Raw genomic sequence first — 16210 nt, forward strand, 5'->3', positions numbered from 1 at the left:
GCAAAATGAACAGGTACATTTTAAACTTCATAATCACAATTACATCCATAATTTTTCTTCACTTACATAATCCTCTTCTCTCTCTGGTCTCTTGAGGCTGCCAGTTAGACAATTGCTTCTTCACAGTCATTATGTATTTCACTCATGGAGTTTACCTTCTACTGATTGATTTATTGATGTTTTTCCCTAGAGCAGTAAACTAATTTGCAGGGACAAAACATTTGTGTTACTGTATTATGTTTGATAAACACCTCAGTGTAATTACTCTATATGTGAGTCTCTCAGGTGGGAGCTAAGAATTCTTGTTCTGATATGGGCCCCCTCAGAAGGAGCCTGTCACATTCTGGGGTGCACTTCAGACCAGTGAGATATTGCGTCACCAGCTGCCCTGTAACTCTGGGTGCCTTAAATGCTCTGCTGCTGTGGCTCAGCCTGGACACCAACAGCCAGCGGACAAACATGTAGATCATAGAGTGTGTGTGTGTGTGTGTGTTGTGCCACCCTGCTTCAGCGCTCTGACCCCAGCAGCCTGTCTACAACATAATAACCCCACCCTGGTCTCCACCAGCTTTGGTTACTACTTGCAGGGTGACCCTAACACATCCCTACTCCCAAATTTCCCCCCAACCATCTACCCTGATGTGTCCTGCCTTCTCTTGGGAACACTCACAGAAATAATAAGGTTTGTTGCTCCTTCAAAGGGACAAAAGTGCAGCTTATCATTTTAAATGGTGTTAACAATCACGTCAATTCAAACACAGCACTAGGTCAGTTTAGTTTAAAAGACAAGCATATTAACAAAAGGACATAGGTTAAGTGATATCAAGTAAAAGGGATTGAAGATAGAGTTACAAACAAACAAAGGTAAAAACACACATTCTAGTGGCTAAGACTTAATCTTTTTCTTTTGAGCTATGGCTGACTTTCTCTCAGTCAGGATCTTCCACAGAAGTACAAGGTGCTGGTTTGCTTTGTCTTCTTAGGTGAAAGATCTTCATGTAAGCAGGTTTCTCATCTGTATTCAGTTTCCAGAGACTTTGACCCCCTTGGTTGAAGGCTCCATCTTGCAAGAGCTTGCACGAGCTCTGGTCCCTTGTGTCTGTCCAGTGATGGATGCCAACATGGCTTCTTCTCTCCCCTTATATCTGCCCAAACTCACTGTTTTGTCCCCAGACTCAACACACCCCATACATACGTCATGCAAAAATATTAATTAACAGTGATTTATTGGTGTTCCAGTGATATTTTACATGGCAACTTTTAGATACAGATTATGACAACAGTGTGTTAGGTGTAGTGAGTATGTCAGGCCTAACGAGTTTCTGACAGAGTGGTGAACCACACATGGGCCTGGGTGTCACACAGCACCTTAATATTCTTCCTTTTAGTGAAATTGGGCTAGTAATACATAACAGGGTGAAAGAATATCACTTTCTAGGCCCCGTCTAGGTTTGTTGTTGCACAACCTTAAGCTCAGGGGTTAGAAGCTTGGTTAAAAGAGGAGTAACTTTGACCAAAAAGTTGGGATAGCAGAGTGCAACCCCAAAAAGTTCTAATGCAAGTGCCTTCTTCCCCACCCATCCACCAGTATGTTTGTCTTCCCCAGCGTCTCTTCCTGTGGTACAGTCTCAGGTTCCCATCGTGTGCTTCAGAGGTTCTAGATCAGTGATACTCAGAATGAGGCTCGTGAGCTACAAGTGGCTCTTTGCAGCACAGGATATTAAAACACTGTGTGATTTAATTATTAACCAATCTAAGTTATAAACCGATCAGAAAGCTTTTACTATGCTATTAACCAATTGTAGTTGATAAAATAATGCTTGGGCAGTTATTTTGCTTGCATTCATTTCACTCTTGTGACTGTATCTTTTCATTTCTATTAACTAGCCTCCTCATTTTTGTGTAGTTTCCATTTTTGAAGTTAAATGCTATGGTAATGGGTTTCTTTGTCCCCCCCCCAAAAAAAATGTTAAATACAATTACATTATAGTTGCTATTATTAAATGGTTCAGCTACATTAATCTCTTGAACCAGATCCTGTGCCACTTTGGACTAAATCAAGAATTGCCTCTCCCTTTTTGGGTTCCAGGACTAGATGCTCCAAGAAGCAATCATTAATGGTGTCTAGAAATAGCCCATTGTCTTTATTCTGCTGTTTGCCCTCCTACCATTCCTTAGTATCGTGATCTCCAACATTTCATGATCATTTTCACCCAACTTGTAGTCCCCAGCTTGCTCAGACAGAGGGGGTAAACAACTCCCAGAAGGGAGCGTGATCGTGCGCTCCTGCACAGTGAACCAAGGAAAGTGTATTAGAGCTGCTGCAGCTGCGTTGGGGTGTCCGAGTCCCCTGCTGGGAGGACGATGCGGCACATGAGGGCCCAGGAGGTAGCCTCCCTGCCTGGAGCAGGGAAGGGGTATGATGGGGGGTGGTGGTATCGGAAGATTTAATTCAATTATACTATAATTATCTAAACCAGTAACCAAGGTTGTGGCCCACCTGAAAGTAATTGCCAGGGAAGCAAGCTAGCCCTGCTGACCCTTGAAAGGACGCGGAAACAGACCTCTGATCAAGAATAGGCACACAGGCAGTAATACTTTGAAAACGGAAATAATATTTATTTAAAAGTGAGTGGTTACAATAAAAGAATAGACACAGATATGATAAGTGGTAGATAGGATAAGGATAAGTGGTGCGGCAACAAAGAGATACAATGCAATAATAATAATAATAATAATAATAAAAAGAAGACAGTAATAGAAGACTGAAGTGGTGCGGCAAATTAGAGACACACCAGTGCAATAACAATCTGTTACCTCTATCGCATATAGCAATATAACAATAAAATCACTCACTTAATATTGTATAACATATAACAATACATATAACAAATATAAACGTTCAATACTAAATACTTAAAGCTAAACATCCAGTAAGCACTGGCCGGGGAGTTACTCCACGGGTAAGGGAAGATCTCACTCAGACCATAGACACCCAGCTTTATTTACAAGCAAAACCATACGCTCTAGGACAACGGAAGGCAAACTACTGCCTGCAGGCTGGATCCAGCCCATCAGGGCTTTCAATCCAGCCTGTGGGATTGCCAGCCCTGTGGCGCAGCAGGGCCAAGGCAGGCTCCCTGCCTGCCCTGGCCCCGCGCTACTCCCAGAAGCAGCCCGCACCACGTCCCTGTGGCCCCTGGGCGGGTGGGGGGGCACAGAAGACTCCTTGCACTGCCCTTGCCTGCAGAGACAGCCCCCCACAGCTCCCATTGTTTGGGAATAGAAACCACGGCCAATGGGAGCTTCGGGGGTGATACCCATAGGCGAGGGCAGCACGCGGTGGACCTGCCTGCCCCACTCAACCCCACCCCCAGGAGCCACTGCCGGACATGCTGGCCACTTCGGGGAGTAGCACGGGGCCAGGACATGCTAGGAACCTGCCTTAGCCCTGCTGCGTGCCGCTGCCACCCTGGAGCCGCGTGAGGTAAACAGCGCTGGGCTGGAGCCCGCACTCCGAACCCCTCCTGCCCTGAGCCTCCTAACCCCCTGCCTTGATCCCCTCCCGCATTCTGCACCCTCTCCTGCACCTGAACCCCCTTCTGTGAGTCCCCTCCTACACTCCATACCCCAACCCCTTGCCCTGATCCCCTTCCTGCACACCACACCCTCTCCCACACCCTGCACTCCCTTCCGCTTATTCTCTAATTGCTTATTCTCTAATTGCTGTTTATAGTGTGGTCGGTTTGGGGAGGTCTCCTAGGCAAGGCTGGGAGCTTCTTAATGAGGCTCTAGCCTGCCATCTTTTGATCCCTAATCCTTTTAGGGTCCCTTCATGAGGGGGTGAGGCTAAGTGAGGTTGAAAAAGCCAGAGGAGCTAGCGAACAGGGGAGTTTTGCAAGGGAGTTTAGAGAGAGAATGTAAGAGCCATGTACACCTAAACATTCTCTAAACATAGGCCAGTATCGTCTCCCCCCTTCCCAAAAAACCCCAAGTAAACAACAACAAAAAAACCCTGTAATAGTAAAAATAATTCAGGGAGAAACTCAGCCACAGCGCGAGGGCTCTCCAGTTTATTGCACTGAATGCAGCATGTTTGTTTACCTACTTTGTGGGCAGGTGGCATAGTTTTGCTAGGAGGGCTTCAGCTTCCTCGGCCATGGGATGCTGTTCTGGGAAGGACTGTTGAGCAGAGATGGGTCCATTATCAAGGAAGGAGAAGAGTATCTTTGGATACAGACTAGGTTCAATGGGGGCAGGAGGGAAAAGCTCATAGGCAAGTCCAAAACACGGAGACCTGCGTAAAGGGTTGAAATCTAGGAGGAACATGGGGAATCACAGCATGGGCAAAGGAGAGACAAGGGAGAATAGAGAGTCAAAAATCTAATGAACTTAAATGTCTGTATACTCGTGCACGATGTATGGAGAACAAACAGGAAGAACTAGCAATATTAGAATGATCACAATTACAACATAATTGGCATCACAGATTTGATGGAATAATTCATGTGCTTGAAAATATTGATGTAAAAAAGGGTACAGCTTGTTCAGGCAGGATAGGTTGTCCATATATGCTTGTATTGTTTTTTACATTCATCCTTCATAAATTGTCCTAGTTTCCACTTTTTATATGACTCTTTTTTGAGTTTCAGGTCACTGAAGATCTCCTAGTTAGGGCAGGTTGGTCTCTTACCATGTTTCCTATGCTCTTGTACCCTTAATAATGTCTCTTTAAAGAACTACCCACTTTCCTGATTTCTTTTTCCCTTAGAAATGCTTCCCATGGGATCTTACTTACCTATTCTCTGCGTTTGCTAGAGTCTGCCTTCTTGAAGTCCACTGTCTATTCTGCCATTTGCCCACCTACCATTCCTTAGTATCATGATCTCTAACATTTCATGATCACTTTCACCCAAGCTGTCTTCCACCTTCAAATTCTCAACCAGTTCCTCCTTATTTTTCAGAATCAAATCTAGTACTGCATCTCCCCTATTTGCTTTCTCCACCTTCTGCAATCAAAAGTTTTCTCCAGTGCATTCCAGAAACTTGCTGGATAATCTGTGCCCTGTTGTACTATTTTCCCAACAGATGTCTGAATACTTGAAGTCCCCCATCACTACTAAATCCTATGCTTTGGATGTTTTTTTAGTTATTTAAAAAAAGCCTCATCCATTTCTTGTTCCTAGTTAGGTGGTGTAATGGGGTGGGACTCACCCCTGCGGCACCTCCTGCTGGTCTCTCAGGTAATTAGCTCTTCTAGCCTCCGGAGCACCCTCTTGCAGGCCAGTGTCCTGCTTGCCACTGGCCCCCATGTCCCTCCCAGACCTCAGTGCCCCCTTTTACCCAGGGTGCTGCCCCCTGGCAGTACCCCTGAAGTCTCTGGTCTCCCCTCCCCACATACTATCCCCACCTCTCCTCAGTCTCTGGCTACTGCCAGTCACCATTGAGTCCCTGCACACTGGGGCGGACTGAAGTGTATAAGCCAATCATCACAGGCAAGGGGGGTTTGGACCTGCTGCCTTTGCCTACCTTTGGGCTGCCCCTGCCACCCCAGTACCTATCTGGCCTTACTCTAGGCCTGCAGCCTGGGGGGTTTCCAGGCCAGAGCTCCCCCGCTCCCTTAGCCTTCCCCCAGCCCTATTCCACCTCAGGTACTCCGATACACTCCCCAGCTGCAAGGCCCATCTCCCTCCACAACTAGATGAGACTGTCTGCTCCTAGCCCACTGCCCTCTTATAAGGGCCAGCTGAGCCCTGATTGGGACGTAGCCACAGCTGAGCCTGCTTCCCCCAATCAGCCTGGGAACTGCTTGCCCCCAGCCATAGCCCTCTCCTGGGCTGTTTTAAGCCCTTTAAGGCCGGAGCGGGTGATCACCCCGCTACAGGTGGTATATCGTAGACCCCCTGCAATGACATCACCCTTGTTTTTTACCCTTTTTATCCTTATCCAGAAACTTTCAACAAGTCTGCTTCCTACTTCTAACTCAACTTCAGTGCAAGTGTATCCATCTTTAATATACATGCCAGCAAAGTTACTGGGAGCACGTGGCAGGGATTTTACCTTGAACCAAGCTTAACGTGTTAAGTTTTAGCTACTAGAAAAATCATAGAATCATAGAATATTAGGGTTGGAAGAGCCTCAGGAGGTCATCTAGTGCAACCCCCTGCTCAAAGCAGGACCAACACCAACTAAATCATCCCAGCCAAGGCTTTGTCAAACTGGGCCTTAAAAACCTCTAAGGATGGAGATTCCATCACCTCCCTAGGTAACCCATTCCAGTGCTTCACCATCCTCCTAGTGAAATAGTGTTTCCTGATATCCAACCCAGACCTCTCCCATTGCAACTTGAGACCATAGCTTCTTGTTCAGTCTGATAAAAATGTTTTATCTTTATTTCTGTTGTAACCATTTCTGACTTTAATACCTTATACTTGTATTCACATAAAATCTCTCCCTTTGTAGTTAAATAAACTTGTTTTTTTATCTAAACTAATCCAGTGTTGGGTTTAAACTGAGCTGTTTGGTCATTCCATTTAAAGTTCCCAGGCTGTTGCATATTGACTCCTTACAGGAGTAACAGACCCAGAAGAGGACTGGACAGTGCAGAACACAAGTTTTGGGGAAAATTTGGGACTGGGAATGTGTTTGGGTCACCGTGCAGTTAGTAATCAAGGCTGCTGGAAGTCACAGTGTGGTTGGTGTGTTCAAAGTTGCTGGTCCAGGACTGCAGCTAAACACAGACGTGTGATCTGTTGCTGTATGTGAGTGGCCCAGGTTGGGAGCTACAACAGGAAAGCTTTGTGAGATGCCCAAAGTTGCAGGGCAGGTGGAGATATAACCCCTCCTGATCTGGTTTGCACCCTAGAATGTGATACAGGCATCTGTCCCTTCTGACTGGGGTGTCTCCAGGCTGAACAGTTCCCTGCTTCACTGTGTTATTCCCAGCAAGAGACAGACTGCCCAAACACACCTGCTCGCTTTCTCTTCAGAGAGGAAGAGTGTAACTGCTCACAGTCAAGCTACCACACAGCTCTTTCTGTGCAAGCTTATTTATTCTTGAGGTGAAATCATTACAGAGAAAACATATTTGAAACAATAAAAGAACGTACACGCATGCTAATAAGCTTACCAAAGATCATTTAAACTCCGACATGGGTTCTGGCAGGTGATTAGTCCTTCAAATCCCACAAAAGGGTCTCTCCTGTGATCACAAGTTCATAACAGTCTCACCTCAGAACTAGCACTCAGGAAAACTCTAGTCTAGTCCATCTTTTGTACAGTTCAGGGAATTTGATCTGCAGGTACTCAGGAGACAATTGGTTTTTCTCCCCAGGGCGTAGCTTCAAAAGGCCTCAAAAGAAGCTTTTAGGAAACCCACTTCACATGTATTATCCCAAACAGATCTTTGAAGTTCTTAACATTTCCCCAAGGTTTACATTAGTCATTCTTCTGGAAAAGTTACCTACAGTCCTACAAGAACACATAAACAATGGCATTTTTAATACAATGGACCCCAAAGTTATTACACTTAATTTAATAAAGCTTATCCAGGATATTGCAGGAAATTGCCCTCTGTCACACTAGTACAGGAAATTGGGTTTCTTGACAAGAAATTAAAAACAACTTCTTCAACATACATGCAGAGAAGCCCAAACATCACAGGGGAAGAAGTGGGAAAATGCATCTTTACAATAACAGTGATATAATTATTGAACTAAATAGTAATTTTGATAGGACACTGCCCTCCTACTACATAAAATCACATGCAATTAGTTTCTGCAATACAGTCCTCAATCATATCACATACTACATAATTCCTCTCTGTTTTAAAGGTGTCTGTGCTTTCTCAGGATTCTAAGTGCTTTTTCTTTTTTAGGTATCATTAGCAATTCATTGTTCTGGCTGATAACATGACAAGTAGAATCCTTACTAGCTGGCCTTTCATGTTCTGCATGAGTCAGATTTTTCCTGAATACTGCTGTCTTTCTTGCCTCTCAAACTACACTTTATCTAATAACTAGGGCATGAAGAAACGGTCTTTGCTCCTTCGCACTAACGTAAAGGCATTTTTGTCTTCAGCTGCAGTTGCTCAACAAGACAACATATATTTTCTAAAGACTTTATCCAAGGACATTGTGTCAGTCTGGCAATGTACAGAAGTATAGAAATCCCTCATCACTCTGTTGCTGTCATTGTGCTGCTGCTGGTAGGTAAAGTTGGACCACGTTCTGCATTTTTTTTCTTGTCACTGAACCAAGTGGCTGGTAAGAAAAGCCAGATTATTTGGGTTACTTAAAACTGGACTGGAAAAAGCAATAAAATTATATAAATGATAAAAATCCTGCATTGGTAAGGAAAGTACAGGATGATTGATTAGGTCTTTTCCATATCTAGAGTCTAAGACAAGCAATAAAATGCTGTTCGATCTCTTCTCTATTGAAAAGCTACAGCATTATGTGCTTCCATTATTTATAGGAGCACATAAATCCAGCATTTATGCTCCTATTTGTTTACAGTCTGTGCACACCTATATGCATCTGTTTAACAAAGCAGAAGAATGAACATGGTGGAAATTAAGCTTGACAATTCTTTTTCCTCTCTATTTTGGATTAGTTTGAAATAATCATTTGATAAAAACTTTGTGTGGTACCAATCGTCCAACCAATAGGATTACCAGAACTGAATTAAATCCTTAGTATATGTTATACAGTCAATACGTGGCACAGCTAATCTTAGTGTGAAGAATGCTTAGTAACCCACTGAGGAACATTGCACTGGCAAAGAATTCATGAAACTGAATGAGCTATAGACTTCCAGCACTGTGCAAAGAGGATATATGACATTGTGAGCAGATGGTCCCTTTCCTAAAGGGCTATCACTTACCTTTTGGCCATGTACTCCGCCTCCTTGTTTTTGGCCTTGACCTGTTTCTGAACCATGACTGCTTAGGTTTCATAATAGCCTCTTATGAGGAGGGGCTTTGCCTGAAGTTCTTGGTGGTGTCGTGGCTATGTCTCGAGAACTCTAATAGGTTAGAGAGGTCCAGCTTTTCTCTTGCAGAATTGCTGATTGGAACTTGTCATGTCAGGATATGCAACAGAACCAGATGGCTGAATATAAGCATGATAATAAACTACATCATCTATGAAGTGACTGTTGTTGATCTCAGTGATAGTGGTATAAATAGAGTATTTATCTTTACAGCAGTGAAGTTACTTCACAGTGGTATCATTATGACTAGAATCTGGCCCATCATCCTCCCAGAGTAGTTGTTTATACTTCACATTTCTCCTGAAATGAGTCTTGTTTTCCGTTGGAAATGGGCCAAAATTGGAACTCTGTATTGAAATCTCTCCAAAGGAAATGTTTTGGGCTAGAGTGGAGGGTGTGATTTGAATTCAAATTCCAGTACAAGCCACCTGTTAGTTTAGGTGCAGGGTCAGATCCCAAACTGAAAGGGGGTTATTTTCAATACCAGATAAAATACTGTAGGAACAGCTGCTCTCAGAAGAATTTTACCATTCAAGATGTCTAAAAGTGCGTCTGTGTATCTAACAATGCCGGATTGCAAAGGGTGGGGCTAGATAGAATGAAAGCTGTGACAACAGGTGTCCTGTTCTCTCAAAACCAGATTTTTAATGGTATTTAGGTGCCTAACTCCCATATGGCCCTCAAACCACTCTGCCATGCCCTGTGTGAAAGCTCAGAGTACAAAGTACAGGGGTTCTAGAGAGATAAACTAGTATTACCTGTTAGGCCTAATCCTACAACAGTGTACTGACAAGCCTGACTTTACAGAGTGTGTGTAGCTCCATTGACTTTAATTTGCAAGTTTTCAATGCAGTTGACCCCAAATCCTAACTCCTGTTTTTCTTTAACATGTGAACTATAGCCTCAAACAAAGCCTAAAGCGAATCTGATTCTGAATGTCACTTCCTCAGTCTATTTCCAGCAGAAGTGGCTCAGAGTAAATGCCATCTAGACTCAGCTTTCTAGAAGCTTTCTCCTCATCTCCTGTGAAACATCTTTAATGTCTCCTCTGTTTATTTTGCCACTTCAGGAAAGATAATTTTAGGATTTTGATCTTTAATGAAAAATGCAAGTTATTGTTTGTAAAAAAATACTCTATATGACTAATAGTCCAACTTTAGTATTGTTTGTATCACCACAACATCTAGAGGGACCAGCTGAAACTAAGCCTCCATTGTGCTGGACATTGTACATACACATAGTAAGAGACAACCCCCTACACTGAAGAGCTTATAATATAAGCAGACAAGATGGAGGGTGGGAGAAGGGAACCATTATTATTAGATCTGGTTGAAATAATTCTAACTGTGAAATCATTTGATTGAAAAAAAGCAAATTTTTGCAAATAAATTGTCCCTTTTTTTCAACCAGATGTAATTATGATCCCCATTTGACAGACAGGAGATGGAGGAATTAAAGGTTTTCCCATTCCAGCCAAATTTCAGGCATTTTGTCATTGACTTTAGGGGGAGCAGGATCAGGCCTTAATCAGCTTCCTCAGGGCCACACAGGAAGCCTCTTACAGAGCCAGGAATTGAGCCCACATCTTGATTCCCCAGCCAATGTCTTGGCCATAAGATCATCCTTTCTCGTAGTTCAGCGGTTAAGCACGCAACTTTATTTAAGATTCCCCAGAAAGACCAAACTTCTCAGCAGAAAGTGAAGAAAATAACTATCTTTTTTGTGTCTTCCTTTCAGTTGTTTGGTGAGACACTGATATTTCCTTAACAGAAACTCCTTCTTAGTTCAGATACAATAATGGAAAACCCTGTTTGTTTCCGTCAGTTTTCTAGCTTGATATTTTTTGCTCTATTGGCTACAAATGAATTTCTGGTTATCAGTGTTTTACTCATTCATCTCTCTCTCTTTTCTTCTGTGTGATTTTTAGATTTTTCCCCCTGCAGCTACTGTGTGTTTACTGATAGTTTATCGAGTAACAAAATGGCAACACTGATAATAAGGGAAGCCTCTTATCCTGTATGTATTTTTGTCCCAGTTATCCTGTATCTATTTTTGGCAGAGCACTAGGATCTAATTGTGGGTCAGAAAACAAATGAAACTTTTACTGTGACAATAATTATCTGTTGTACAGCAAGAAACAACAAAATGGCAAGGTTAAAAATTGTCACTTTGTTATTATTTACCTCTTTAATTCTTTGTGACATGACTGGAAGAATTGTGTCCTATTTCACGCTTTGTCTGATTTTCAGCTTTTCATTAGAATGACTTAATCTATGATTGATTGTGATGCTGGGAGACCAGGTGCCAGCTCATGCCAAAGGCCCGGGGCTCTCTGAACACTAACAAATGCAGAGCTGGAAACCAGTCTGGCTCATCTGTATGTTAGTATTATTAAGATAGATATTAGAGTTGTAAGAATGTGTTTGGAGATTAGCACTTATGAATAGCTTGTAGGATGCTGCATGTATTAGTCTCACTTATTTATACCCCATGGCTAAGGCTACGATTTAGTCACGGAGACCACGGAAGTCACAGAATCCATGACGTTCAAAGACCTCCTTGACTTCAGCCCTGGGGGCTGGGAGCTATAGGGTCCCGCAGCCTCCTGCAGGAGCAGGGAGCTGTGTGGTACTTCAGCCACCTGAGAGAGTGGTGCCCCCAAGCTCCCAATTCCCATAGGCAGGGGGTGTATCCTGCAGCTCCCCAGTTGCCGTGTGCAGCATGGGGGACCTCAGCAGCTCCCCACAGCTGGCAATGGCAGGGGGACCCTCGCAGCTCCCCAGCCATTGGAGGTGGCAATGGGATCCCCATGGCTCCCTGACTGCCGGTAGTGGCAGCGGGATCTCTGTGGCTCCCCATCTGCCACAGGTTGTAGGAGGATTTCTGCTGCTCTCTGCACCACGGCAAGCAGGGGGACCTCCCACACGGGAGGGGGTCCCCCGCAACTCCCCACCACCTCAGGTGGCATGGGGGACCCCCGTGGCTACCCAGCTGCTGCTGGTGGCAGGGGGCTCCCCACGGCTCCCCGGCTGCTGCGGGTTGCTGGGGGATTTCTGCAGCTCCCTGTGCCGCGGCAAGTAGGGGGACCCCCTGCAGCTCCCCGGCCGGTAGCAGTGGCTGCAGGATCCCTTCGGCTTCCTGCCACTGCGGGTCACAGGGGAATTTCCATGGTTTCCTGCCACTGTGCGTCACAGGGGGTTTTCCATGGTTCCCCATGCTGAAAGAGGTGCCAGGGCTCAAGCATTTTTTTTACTTTCATAACTGACATGACAAGCCCAGAGGTGCAGAAGCTATGAATTAACAAGCCTAGAGGTGCCAGGACTCAGCCCTGCCACAAATTAAGCACTGAGCCCACCTATTCCTGAGCTTGAGTGGCTAGTCTGAATCTCTGCTGGTGCCACCACGTCCACACTGCTGTTTTTAGTGTGCAAGTTTGAGCCCTACCAGCACAAGTCTGTCTCCATGCGTTGGGAGACATACTCCCAACTGCAGTGTAGACATACTCTTAAAGACTGTGGGTTTGATTCTGTGTTCACTTACACTGGTGTAACTAAGGAGTAAATCCCAGTAAACTCACAAAGGTGTAATCTACACAATATTTGCAACAGGCAAGATCTGCCCCTTTTATGTTGATTAGTACCTTACTCCATTAATACTCCCTTTGGGAACACGTCAGGAGTAAAACTACTACTCAATGTGAATAAGGGCAGCAGAATCTAGAGATTCAACAGATGTGAAATCCAAGTGGGACTTTCTGCCACAGTTTCTTTGGTGAGACAGCAGAATCAATAAATGTACTTATAAACTTAATGAAAGGTTGACAGCAAACTCCATACCTAATTGTTACTGTACTGATCTTTAGCTGCTAGGGAAAGGACAGCGCTGTAAATGGACCACAAGCCCCACGCAAATATGTAGTTCCACTTTCAGTTTTTCCACATACAGGGTCAGAATCTCAGCTGATGTAAACTGATGTTACTCCATTGGCTTCAAAAGTCTTACAGCAATTTACACCAGCTGAGAATGGGGCCATTAAAGAGGTAGTTACACTTTTTAATTATTTCGTTAATTTTTAAAAACAGTTGTGTAGATTTTGTTATAACTATTGTCACCTGTAGGTCATGAATTTCCTGGCAATAAATGACTGTCAGAGCAAAGGGCCCCTTTTGTCATCTAGCTAATCATTGATTGCCAGTGTTATGAGCTGGGTGAAAACTTGTTATGTTTTGAGTTAAAGCCCCAATGAGATTAATAGGTGTGAACTCAGATCATTTAACATAGTGTAAGCATAAGCCCCCATCTAAGACAAAAGGGGTATATGAAGCCACCCAGTAACTTTTGGCTGAGCATTATTTTGGGTAGAGGTGCGTGTGTGTATGAGAGAGAAAAAGGGAGTGAGACAGAAACTCTCAGAAACTGAGAGCAGACAACACAGAGAGAGAGAGAGAGAGAGAGAAAGAAAAAGAAAGCAAGCAAGCCAGTCAAACAGTAACCAGTAAGCACAGTGTGATCCTAGAGAAAGCTAGAGAGAGAGTTTTTATGTCTGTTGGCTAACGAGGCTTCAGACTGTAAGCTGAGAAATTGCTCCTTCTGTTCTTGGTTTCTTCTGCATTTGGAGACACTGGACTTTGTACATTCCTTGGAAATAAACAGGATTGTATCAAAGAAAATATCAAACTCTATCAATTTCTACTTCCAACTGGAACATCCCCAAGGCCCTCAAGTTTGACTAGCTGCTTGGGTTGAACAAGAGCTGTGGGGATGGCCCTCTGGAATCAGTTATTGCCTATTAATATCTATGAAAATTGTTATTATTAGGACTGCAGACCAGGGATGATCTGATAAAGATTTCCAGCAGAGTGAGGGCAGATACAGCTGTCTGATGTTGATATTCAGAATATTCTCAACAGGCCTTTGTAATTTCTTTACATATGTATTCAGATACATATTATGAAAACTTTTAAAAAAGCTTTTGCATCAAATTTGACTGCACATAAACAACTGTTTGTTTTGACAAAGTTTCCACTGAAGCTGCTGAGAATTGTAGGGTAGCCCACAAGCTGGGAATATGCCTTTATACCCCTATTAATCCTACCAACAGATAAAGGACCTGCACAAGGACAAGGAGTAGGGCTCGTTGTCACCCAGGGAAAGGGAGGCGACGATTACCTATGTATTTTAATAATAATTTCAATTTTCAATGTAATCTTTGAACTCAGTGGGACTGCTCAAGGAGTAAGGTACCAGTGAACATGAGTAAGTTTATCAGAGTCTCGGTCCAGATCCTCAAAGGTATTGAGGCCCCTAACTTCCATTGATTTCAATGGAATATCTTTGAGGATCTAGACTCTGGTACTTAGTGAATGAGTAGCAAAGCTAAGAATAAAACTCAAGACCATGACTCCCCTATTCCATTTCCTAACCACTAGACCATACAACCTGCCTGATGTATGGAGAATTCCCCTTTTCCGTTTCTTCCATACTGTATTGCTATTATAACCCACTTACTATTGGTCGGCTCTAGGACCTATGTGAAATCTAAATGCAATGTAAGTATCCTCTAGATAAAAAGATTGCTTTTTTTAAAGTGTCATTTGTTCTAAATATTTCTTCTTCAGATTTGCTAGTTGATTCATTTCAACCTTAATGGAAAACACTTTCGGTTAGTACTAGAAAGAGGACAGAACTCTTCATTAGCCCCTGTAGTCAATGCAAGCCAGATTTCATACCAGAGAGTCAGGGCCACCCCTACCCATATGCAAACTACACAGCTGAGTAGGGCACCAGGAAATTTTGGGCACCAAATTGCCTCAAATTTCCTGGTGCCCTACGCAGCTGCACGCTGCATCCAGCTCCAGTGGCCAGCCCAACCCCCCGGAAGGCAGTGCTGGCCCCTTCTGGGCTGCCCACAGCAGGGCCCAAGAAAGCTGCCTCCACCCATGTCCCAATGCTTCAGCCTCCACCCCTGTTCCGCCCCACTCTGCCCCTTTCCCTCCAAACCCCGTCCCCTGAGCTATGTGTCCTGGGGGACTACAATAGGGGACGGGGTTGGGCCCACCCTGCACTCACCAGCAGCGGGAAGTGGAGCAACCTGGCCCCAGTCTGCTCTGCTCTGCTGGCTCCCAGCTGTGCCACCGCTGAGTGCTGTGGGGCAGTTCCCCCACTTCTCCCAAACCTGGGAGCCAGGGGAGTAGAGCGGAGCAGGTCGGGGCCAGGTTGCTCCACTTTTGGCCGCCCCGCAAGTATGGGGGCGGGCCAACTTCTGCTGCCTTCTCCTGCCTCCCAAAGCCCTTGGGCACAGCCCCCCGAACCCCGCGCGGAGGCCTGGGAAGCACACCACCCCCTGCAAAGGCTTGGGTGCCCCCCCCAGAGGCCTAGGGCTTGTCCTGCTGCAGGGGGGCTGCATAGGGCACCACAATCTCCAGGGACGGCCCTGCAGAGAGTAGCGTGCAGTGTGTGAGGGAGTGGGGGTTGTAATTCAGTAGGATTCTGCCATAAAGAAAACTGGTAGAATTAATCTAGGAGAAGTGTTCCAATGAGATTTTGAAGGAGGTATTCAGCAGTAGGCTGAATGGATTGAATACCAGCAGGGCATAATTTGCTGTGACCGTTTTTGCAATAACCTGGGGCAATCTGACCATAAAAAGAAATGTCACAGTAGTCTGGAGAAGACAGACAAGGAAGCCTAGTCTGCCTTCCATTTCTTGATAAAATGACTGCCAAATTATCCCTTAGCAAACACAAGGGCATTTACAGCAAAAAGGACAATAATCTATAAGTGACACAAATAAACACAATACTTTATATAAGTGCTCTGGCACTACGGTTGATGGGTACCACAGAACTATATTAGAAAGATAATAATTATCAGGGTGTTTTTTCACAGGGATTGTTTCTTGGCTCTATCCTATTTAACATTTTTATCAATGACCTGGAAGAAACCATAGCATCACTGACAGAGTTTGCAGATGGAACAAAATTGGGGGAGTGGTAAATAATGAAGAGGACAGGTCAGTGATTGAGAGCTATCTGGAATGCTTGGTAAGCATACAATACAAGCAAACAATATGCATTTTAATATGGCTAAATTAAATATATACATCTAGGAACAAAGAATGTAGGCCATACTTATAGTATGGGGGACTCTATCCTGGGAAGCAGTGACCCTGAAAAGGATTTGGGGGACATGGTGGATAATCAGCTGAACATAAGCTCCCAA

This window comes from Lepidochelys kempii, chromosome 1, assembly GCF_965140265.1.
Source record: "Lepidochelys kempii isolate rLepKem1 chromosome 1, rLepKem1.hap2, whole genome shotgun sequence".
NCBI classification, from domain to species: domain Eukaryota; kingdom Metazoa; phylum Chordata; order Testudines; family Cheloniidae; genus Lepidochelys; species Lepidochelys kempii.